The sequence below is a fragment of the Elephantulus edwardii genome, unplaced genomic scaffold (assembly GCF_000299155.1).
Source record: "Elephantulus edwardii isolate Elephantulus edwardi_28Jun2011 unplaced genomic scaffold, EleEdw1.0 scaffold00461, whole genome shotgun sequence".
NCBI classification, from domain to species: domain Eukaryota; kingdom Metazoa; phylum Chordata; class Mammalia; order Macroscelidea; family Macroscelididae; genus Elephantulus; species Elephantulus edwardii.
Genome location: NW_006400211.1, coordinates 43,612 through 52,996, shown reverse-complemented (window position 1 = coordinate 52,996; position 9,385 = coordinate 43,612). Strand labels below are relative to the sequence as shown.

The following is a 9,385-nucleotide window of genomic DNA, read 5'->3' as shown; positions in this document are numbered from 1 at the left end:
CAGAATGTGGAAACTACAGAACAATCTCACTGATTTCACATGCAAGCAAGATTTTACTGAAGATTATCCAAAAACGACTGGAACAGCACATCAACAGAGAGCTACCAGAAGTACAGGCTGGGTTTAGAAGGGGTTGTGGTACTAGACATAGATGACATAGATTAGATAGAGATATAGATAGAGATAGAGATAGAGATAGAGAAAAATAGAGATAGAGATATATAATGCTTTTTTGACAGATATTGTTCTAAAGCTAAGCATCCAAATTAAGATAGATTAGTCAGAAGGATTGGCCATCCACTTTTAAACTATAACAGTGTTTTGAAAATCCTGTATAGAGTATGCTTAGAGTAGACTAGCAGAAATGGCAGCTGAGGCTGAGCCCTACATTCGGAAACACAAAGAGGATCATCTAGAAACAGAAACTAATGATTGGAACACAGAATGTGAGAAGCATGAATGTAGGAAAACTGGACATTGCTAAGAGAAATGGAACACATAAATGTTGACATATTAAATATTGGCAAAGTAAGATATATTGGCATGGGACATTTTTAATCAGACCTACAATGCCAGAGATGAAAAGGTGAGAATCAAATGGGTCACTTTCATATTTTAAAAGGCCATTTCTAGATCCATCTTTAAATACAATGTGAGGAACAAGGTAATATCCATACACATATAAAGAAGACCTGTTAATACCACTATCATTTAAATTTATGCACCAAGAACCAGAGCCAAAGAAGAGGAAATAGATTATTTCTACCAGAAATAGATCAAATTTGTAGACAACAGGTGTTAATAATGATGAGTGACAGGAATGCAAAAGTTAGGAATCAGGAAGAAGGATCAGGACATGGACTTGGTGACAGAAATGAAGCTGGGGGTAGAATGATAGAATTCTGCACAATGAATGATTTATTCATTGCAAATACCTTTTATAAGAAACATAAACATTGGCTATACACATGGATTTTACCTGATGGTATACAAAAGAATCAGATTGATTATAACTGAAGAAGGAATCATTGGAGAAGTCCAAAATCAGCAGTGAAAACTAGGCCAGGTGCTAACTGTGTAACAAACCACCTGTAAGTTCAAATTAAAGCTAAATAAGGTTAAGTCAAATCACAGGAATCAAAATTTGATATTGGGTCTATCGTCCCTGGATTTAGCATGTTCGAGGCCTTGAATACTAAAGAACCTGGGATGAGCTATGGCAAGATATCAAGAATATCATCTGTGAAGAATGCAAAGTGTCATTACAAAGACAGAAGAAGAAGACCAAAATGGATGTTGAATAAACTCTGAATATTGTATTAGAGTGCCAAGAAGCCAAAACAAAGGGAAGTAGTCAAAAAGTTATGGAGCTGAAAAGATTTCAAAGGACAGCTTGGGAAGGCAAAGCAAAGTATTATAATAAAATGTGCAAGGAGTTAGTTGAAAAATAAAAAGAGTTGAACTCGTTCAGCATATTTTAAGCAGGAGAAACTAGAAAACAAATTCAAACCTCAAGTTGCAATGCTTAAAGATGCTATGGGCTGAATATTTAATGGACCAGGAAGCATTAACAGAAGATAGAAAAAGTATACGGGATCATATACCAAAAATAATTGACCAACATAGAAGAATTTCAAGAAATAACGTAAGATTAAGAGGCAATGATGATAAAGGAGAAAGTGCAGGCTGCTCTGAATGACTTGGCAAAAAATAAGGTCCCAGGAATTGATGGTATACCAATTGACATATTTCAACAAACAGATGTTGCCCTGGACGTGCTCACTAGTCTATGCCAAGAAATTTCTAGGACAACTACCTGGGCAACATACTGCAACAGATCTATATTTATTCCCATTTTTTTAAAGTGACCCGACAGATTGTGAAAATTATTGAACAATATCACTAAAATCACACAGAAGCAAAAATCTACTAAAGATTATTAAAAAATGACTAGAACAGTATATTGACAGAGAAATACCAGAAATTAAAGCTAGGTTTAGAAGAGGTCATAGAACTAGAGATGTTATGACCAATGTTAGATGGATCTTGGCCAAATGTAAAGAGTACCAGAGGAATGTCTTACCTTTGTTTCACTGACTATGCAAAGACATTTGACTGTTGACATTTGATAACAAATTGTGGCTAACCTTGAGGAGAATGGGAATCCCAGAACACCTGAACATGCTCATGCAAAACTTAGACCAGGAAGTAGTCCTTAGAATAGAGCAAGGAAACATTGCATGGTTCAAAATCAGGAAAGGAGTGTGTCAGGGATGTGTTCTGTTGCCATACTTTTTCAATCTATATGCATAACAGATCATTTGGAAAGCTGGGCTTTATTAGGAGAAATACGGCATTAGGATTAGACAAAGACTCATCAACAATATGAGATATGCAGATGACACAACTGAGGAGGACTTGAGTTATTTGCGACAGAAGGTCAAGGACTGTAGTCTTCAATATGGATTGAAACTCAATATCAAGATTCTCACCATTGGGTGAACCGGCAACACCATGACAGATGGAGAAGAAATTGAGGTTGTTAACAATTAGAACTTGCTTAGCTCCACAATCAATAACCTTAGCACCAGCAGTCAGGACATCAAAAGAATAATTGTGCTGGGAAAATGTACTGTCAGGGACCTCTTCAGGGTACTGAAAAGCAAAGACATCAGTCTAGAAATTAAGATGCTCATGATTCAGGACATACTGTTTGCAGTAACTTTCTATGTGTCAGAGAACTGGATAATTCCTAAGGATGATAGAAGAAATCTATGATGCATTTGAGTTGTGGTGCTGGCGAAATGTATAGAATATATCACGGACTGCTAAGAGAACAGGTTCATCCTGTGTTGTTGTTGTTGTTGTTATGTGCCGTTGAGTCGTTTGCAACTCAGCCCTAAACCATGCTCTATCCTGTGCCAATCTCATTGCCCCCGACACACCCATCCCGAGTACCCCAGTCACTGAATCAATCCACCTCATAGAGGGTCTTCCCCTCCTGCGCTGTCCCTCTACTCTACCTAGCATGATGTCCCTCTCTAAAGACCTGTCTCTCCTTACAACATGTCCAAAGTATGTCAGACGAAGCCCCAGAATCCTTGCCTCCAAGGAGCAGCCTGGTTTAATCCTCTCTACGATGAATCTGTTTGTTTTCTTGGCAGTCCAGAGTACATTCAATACTCTTCTCCAGCACCACAGCTCAAAGGTATCAATTCTCCGTCTATCCTCCCTAGTCATTGTCCAACTCTCTGATGCATAACAAGTGATTGCAAAAACCATGGCCTGTATCAGGCAGACCTTAGTCTCCAGAGAGACACTGTTGCTCTTGAGTATTTTGGAGAGGTCCCTAACCACAGACTTTCCCATCGCAATATGTTTTTTGATTTCCTGGCTACTGGTGCCAAGAGTGTTGACCGTGGAGCCGAGCAAACTGAAGCTGTGAACAATCTCAATCTCTTCGCTATCCATTCTGATGCTACCGATTGGTCCAGTGGTGAGAATTTTTGTCTTCTTGACATTGAGCCTCAGTCCATATTGAAGGCTGCAGTCCTTGACCCTCTGCAGCAAGTGTATGAGGTCCTCCTCAGTTTCAGCGAGCAAGGTTATGTCATCTGCATAACGCAGATTGTTGATAGATTGTAAAGGGTGAAAGGAGGCTGCTCTTTCGAGGCAAAGATTTTAAAGATTTTTTGACATACTTTGGACATTACAAGGAGGGACCATTCCTTGGAGAGGGACATCATGCTTAGAAGAATGAAGGGATAGCACAAGAGAGGAAGACCTTGGATGAGATGGATTGATTCAGTGATGGGGATAATAGGGTAGATGTGTCAGAGATAATGAGGTTGGTTCAAGATAGAACAGGGATAAGTCATATGTGTCAAAGGCACATAACAACATCTAAAAGAGAATTGTTGAAATACTGCTTGCAATTAAAGGTTGACAGACTCAGTTTAGAGGAAAGGAGAGTTTTAAGGCAGCAGATCGGTGAGTATTCTGACAGCTACTGTCAACTGCACAACACAGATCAACCTCTCTTCTTTAAGTTGTTCCCCAGCTTGTTACTTGGGAAGGCTCAGACACTCATTGATGCCCTCTATTCTTCTCCATCCATGTTAAGAAGGTGGCAGTAATGAGAGTTCTTTCTGACAGAAGATAAAACAAGATCATTTCCTCCCCATGTTTCCTTTGTCTCTTATGTATAAAGTTATTAAAGTACGGGAAATTAAGGAAGGACTTGGAGATAATAGGGTGATTCTGCAGCAAGATCAGAAAGTTCAATCTGCAGGAATTGTTACTTTCCTTTTCAGAGACCAAGAGACTGAAGACCCTTTGGGCATTTCTCAAAGCCTTTTCTCTTAAGAAGGCTTGTAGTATTACTACAACCATCATCATCATGATAAAAGTGGCATCAACAGCCAATGAGGGAGATCATTTTTTTTTTAACCTGAAGTCTAATTATGATGCCTCTTAGTGGGAAGGAGGACTTTGGACTGTGATTCTGATCTCTACCTACTGCCTACCAATGTGTCTGTGTGTGTGTGCTTAAACTCAACAAGTATACTTAGACTACTGGACTCAGCAAAAATAAAATTAAATTGAACTGTGAGGTGGTGTCACCAGGCAAAGCTTTTATTGATTTCTACTAAATTCATCCAAGATCTTTGGTTCACTTATGAAGTCATCTGGCTTTTTACTTCTATGACTATTGCCAAATTACAAACATGATTTTGAATTAATCTAGTTTTTTGTTTGTTTCCTTTTTCTGTGACTCTTTGGGAAGATAAAGTCTGATTTCTTCGCGTCTTCTTAATCATAGATCCAGACATGGCCACAAGACTTGTAATCAATCAATTCCTCTAGTTTAAACCACAGATTGATTGATGTCTTGGAACTTTTTATTGAATCACTCACTGCCATGAATGATGTTCCTGCCAATTTGAGTACATAAGTCTCCATGAAGGTGCCTGGTTTAGAACCTGCTAGATTGGTCTTTCTAAGCATCACTGGCTTGGTCTTCACCACATTCAGCCCCTCTCAGACCATATCCACAATTGGTTCTGAGTTCATGTACTTCACCAGCATCTGGAAGAATAGGCGATATTTCAGGTAAATGTAGTGCTGCTTCATGCGTTCCTCAGAGGCCTGAAGGAACTTCACAGGCACAAGACAGAATCCTTTCTGCTCAAAGCACTTGATGATCTCACACACCAGACTGTACTGCATGCAATCTGGTCTGACTTAATGGCCATGGTGCAAGACGATGGTAGGAGGAGAGACCGGAAGCCAAAGTACTATGCTATCTTTATCATCATGTCATCTCTATCACAATAAATAATTGTGTGGCTATCACTGTTGCATCATTTGTAAAGAATTTCTCAGCAAGGATTTATGATTTTACAGGAAGGTTTTAAATGGTCCAAGTAGATCACCAAAGTTCACTACTTCTTCATGGTACAAACATGATATCAAGTATAAGGGATCAGTTCATCAAAAAGACATTCATTGTTTTACATCAGGCAAATGGAATGCAGTTCTAAAGACAGTATGTTTGTCCACTGTAAGACTCCCAAAAGATTTTGAGAACAGGCTGTCTTCTGCACCCTGCCCTAATACTCATCACCATGTTCCATCTGGGAGTTCTGTGGTGTTAATGCTTCCCAAAGTCAGTGCTTCAGTAAGGTTCAAACTGGGACTTATTAACACATTGTAACTTTCACTTTAAACACAGGAATTCTCCATAGTCAGGCTACTTTTTCATAATTGTTCTGTAGTTTGTTCAGAAAAGATCAAATGGGGGAACAGAAAAAAAGTACTAGCATTCCACACTGTAATGTATTTTCCTAAAATAAATTTTGACTGCCTTACCTGTGCTGTGTGGTCATCTTGCATGAATGTATGAATGTGCTCGAGATGGTGAAAGTGTGTTGGTCATTGCTATCTTCTGTATCCTCAACACCTCAACATAACCTGTGACTCCATTTACTTTTATGCCTACTCCATATACCCTATGTCCACAAAGTCAAAGTGATGCTCATCTCCTTGAGTGTTGGTGAATTTAGTGGCTCACTTCTAAAAAATAATTTAAAAAATCCAGAAGAAATTATTTGAAACTTCAGAGATTAAGTGTGCAAATTTTCCACGGCTGATTAACAAATTGTTGTTGTTAAATGCTGTTGAGTCATATACAACTCATAGCAACCCTATGAATGAAAGACCTGAACACTTGTATAACTTTCGTCATTCCGCTAAATTCATAGAATTTCCAGAGGCAAACTACTGGAAATGGATGTCACTCCTGCTTCCAAGCCTGTTTTAATCTGGGAGCTCCACCAAACACTGTCCACTACAGGTAATCATTATTACATTTGACACATCAGTTTCATGGTGTTTAGCATCACCGCAACCTCTATACAGCAAATTGAGAAAGCAGTGCTATACCACTTAGAAGACTGACCAAAAGCAATTGAAAGCAGACCTGAGTTCCATAGATTAAAATCACCCACCTTTGGTTTGGCAACATGACTTTCTATCCATTAGGCCAGCAGAGCTCTCTCTATGACTCACAGCAATTCTGTGAACAACAGATCTAAGATCTTATCTTATCCTATGTTATCCCAACAATATGAGACATGCTTGAGCCCATTGTTACAGTCACTGTATCAGTCCATCGTGTTGCGGATCTTCTCTTCTTCTCTGACCTTGCACTTCTCTCAACATGATGCCATTTACCAAGAATTGGAAACTTAACTGTCGTTTGTTCTTGTTAAGTGCATCAAGTCATAGATGACTCATAGCGATCCTGAACACAACTTAATGTTTTTTCCTAAGTTTATTATCTCATAATTTTTGCATATTGGAAGTTCATTTTCTGCTTTCTTCTTTCCTCTAAGTTCATACAGTTTCCAGAGATAAGTGTTTCACAAGTCTGAAATCAAGGTGTCAGCCAGGCGTAAAGTAAAATCTGAGGTTCAAAGGCTTCTTATAAAGGCATAACTATTGCTACTAGCATTTAGTTCCTGTGGTTGTAGGATTTCTTTGTTGTTGTGGGGTTTTTTTTGTCTACAGGAGAACTCTTAGTACCTAGCCTCTACCTGTTGACTTTGACATATGACATCCTTAACAGCACAATTTGCTTCTTAAATGCCAGTAAGAAGATCTCTGCTTTCAAATATCTCTGATCAATCTTAAGGGTTAACTATTAGTTCATAGCTATCCAGAATAATTTCCTTCTTATTGAATTGAAAGTCAGCTGATTAAAAACCTTAATTATAAAATATCTTTTACATATAATTTTTCATAACCATAGGAACTCATTTTAATTATATCTGTAAGGAATGGAGCCTACAATATGGATTGAAGCTCAATATCAAGAAAACAAAGATTCTCACCATTGGGCCTATTTGGCAACATTGTGATGGATGGTGAAGAGATCAAGACTGTAAACAGCTTTAGTTTGCTTGACTCCATGGGCAGCCAGGAAATTAAAGTTTTTTGCGTTTGTTTTTTTTAAATTATTTTATTATTTGAGTGTTTGTACTATCAAATCAGATCTGACTGGTACAGGAGGAGATTGTTCCTCCTTCTCCAGCAGAGCAAATGGTGCATTTGAACCGTGCACCCCTAGGACTGCAGTGCAGCTTCCTGCCACTAGGCCACCAGAGATACCTAACAGCCAAGAAGTTAAAATACATATTGCATTGGAAATTCTGCTGTCAGAGACCTCTACAGAGTACTGAAGCGCAATGATGTCAGACTGGAGACTAAGGAGCACCTGATACAGGCCATGGTCTTTGTAATATCTTGTTATGCAACAGAGAGCTGGACAATGACTAGGGATGATAGAAGAATTAATGCCTTGGAGCTGTGGTGTTGGAGAAGAATACTGAATACACCATGGACTTCTAAGAAAATGGACAGATTCATCCTAGAAAGGGTTAAACCAGGCTTCTCCTTGGAAGCGCTGTTTCTGAAAATTTGTCTGACATACTTTGGACATGTTGCAAGAAGGGACCAATCCTTGGAAAGGAATGTCATGGTTGGAAGGATGGAGGGACAGTGCAGGAGAGGAAGACCCTCAATGAGATGGATTAATTCGGTGACTAGAGTAATGGGAGTAGGTGTCTCAGAGACAATAAGATTGACAGAGGATAGAGTAGGGGTTAGGACTGTTGTACCTAGGATCACTGTGAGTCACAGGTGACTCAACAACACATAACAACAACAAGAAGTCTTAATTACACACAAAGGTTGGGACTTATACAGGACTTGAACACCAAGGAGCAAGAATCTTGAAAGTCATCTCCAAATCATGTTTATCATACTAGGGCATAAAAGGCACCACATCTTCTTGCTTGTCTTGCTCCTTCTCTCTCTAATTGCTCAGTCTGGAACAAGCCAGTTGTCATAAGACAAAGATCAAGTAGACATGTCTACATGGCTTCATAATGAAGTTTTCTATTAGCAGTCTGAAAAGAACTGAAACCTCTAATAGCCATGCAAGGGAGTCATCTTGAAATCAGATCTCCTGCCTTAGTCAAATCTTCAGGTCATATCTCCTGTCTTAGTTGAATCTTCAGGTAACTGTAGACCTGGTCAACAAATTGACAGTAAATTCTTTAAAGACCTAGAGCCACAGTCACATAACTGAGCTGTTGTTGAATTCCTGCCCCTCAAAATCTGTACGAGGCAAGATGTTTGCTGCTTTAAGATTTTATGCTTTGAGTGAATTTGTTCCATAGCAACAGATCATTAATACATAGCTCTCATTCACCAAGAAAGTGGAGTGATATAAATGGTTAACATGTTTGGCTTTTAACCAAAAGATTGGAGTTTGAGTCCTCCAGAAGCATTTGAAAGAAAAGGCTTGTTATTTCCAGAAATCAGCCATTTAAAAAATCCTGTTGAACAGGGTTTGATATTCACAAGGTTGCCATGAGACAGAATCAACTCAATGGCAGCTGGGTAAAAAGTCACTAAAAAAGAATTAATAACATTTGGAAAATGCAGCATTGAAAAGTGAGAAGAAAACTCCCAGAAGTGCTTTCTTCCCTTTCCTGTTCCCAAGATGGCTCTCTCATGTGGAACTTTGTAACACCAAACAGGGATCCACATGATATTTTAAAATGGGTCCTGAGGGTGACGCAGCGTGAGGGCGACGCAGCGCGAGGGCGACGCCGCCAGACCGGGGAACGCCGGGGGAACGCATGCTGCCTCCAGCTGGGGGAACGCACCCTGCCGCCCGCCGGGGGGAACGCATTCGGCCGCCGCCAGACCGGGAACGCCGCCGCCAGACCGGGGAACGCCGCTAGAGGGACCCGGAAGAGACCCGGGAAGAGCAGCCGGGGGAAGCACGCCGCCGCCCGCCGGAGGGAACGCACGC

General features: G+C 39.8%; 1 pseudogene; it reads right to left on the bottom strand.

Annotated features, from left to right (window-relative positions):
- Positions 1-4,812: 4,812 nt before the first annotated feature.
- Positions 4,813-9,385, bottom strand: part of LOC102871496 — a 47,184-nt pseudogene continuing 42,611 nt past the window's right edge.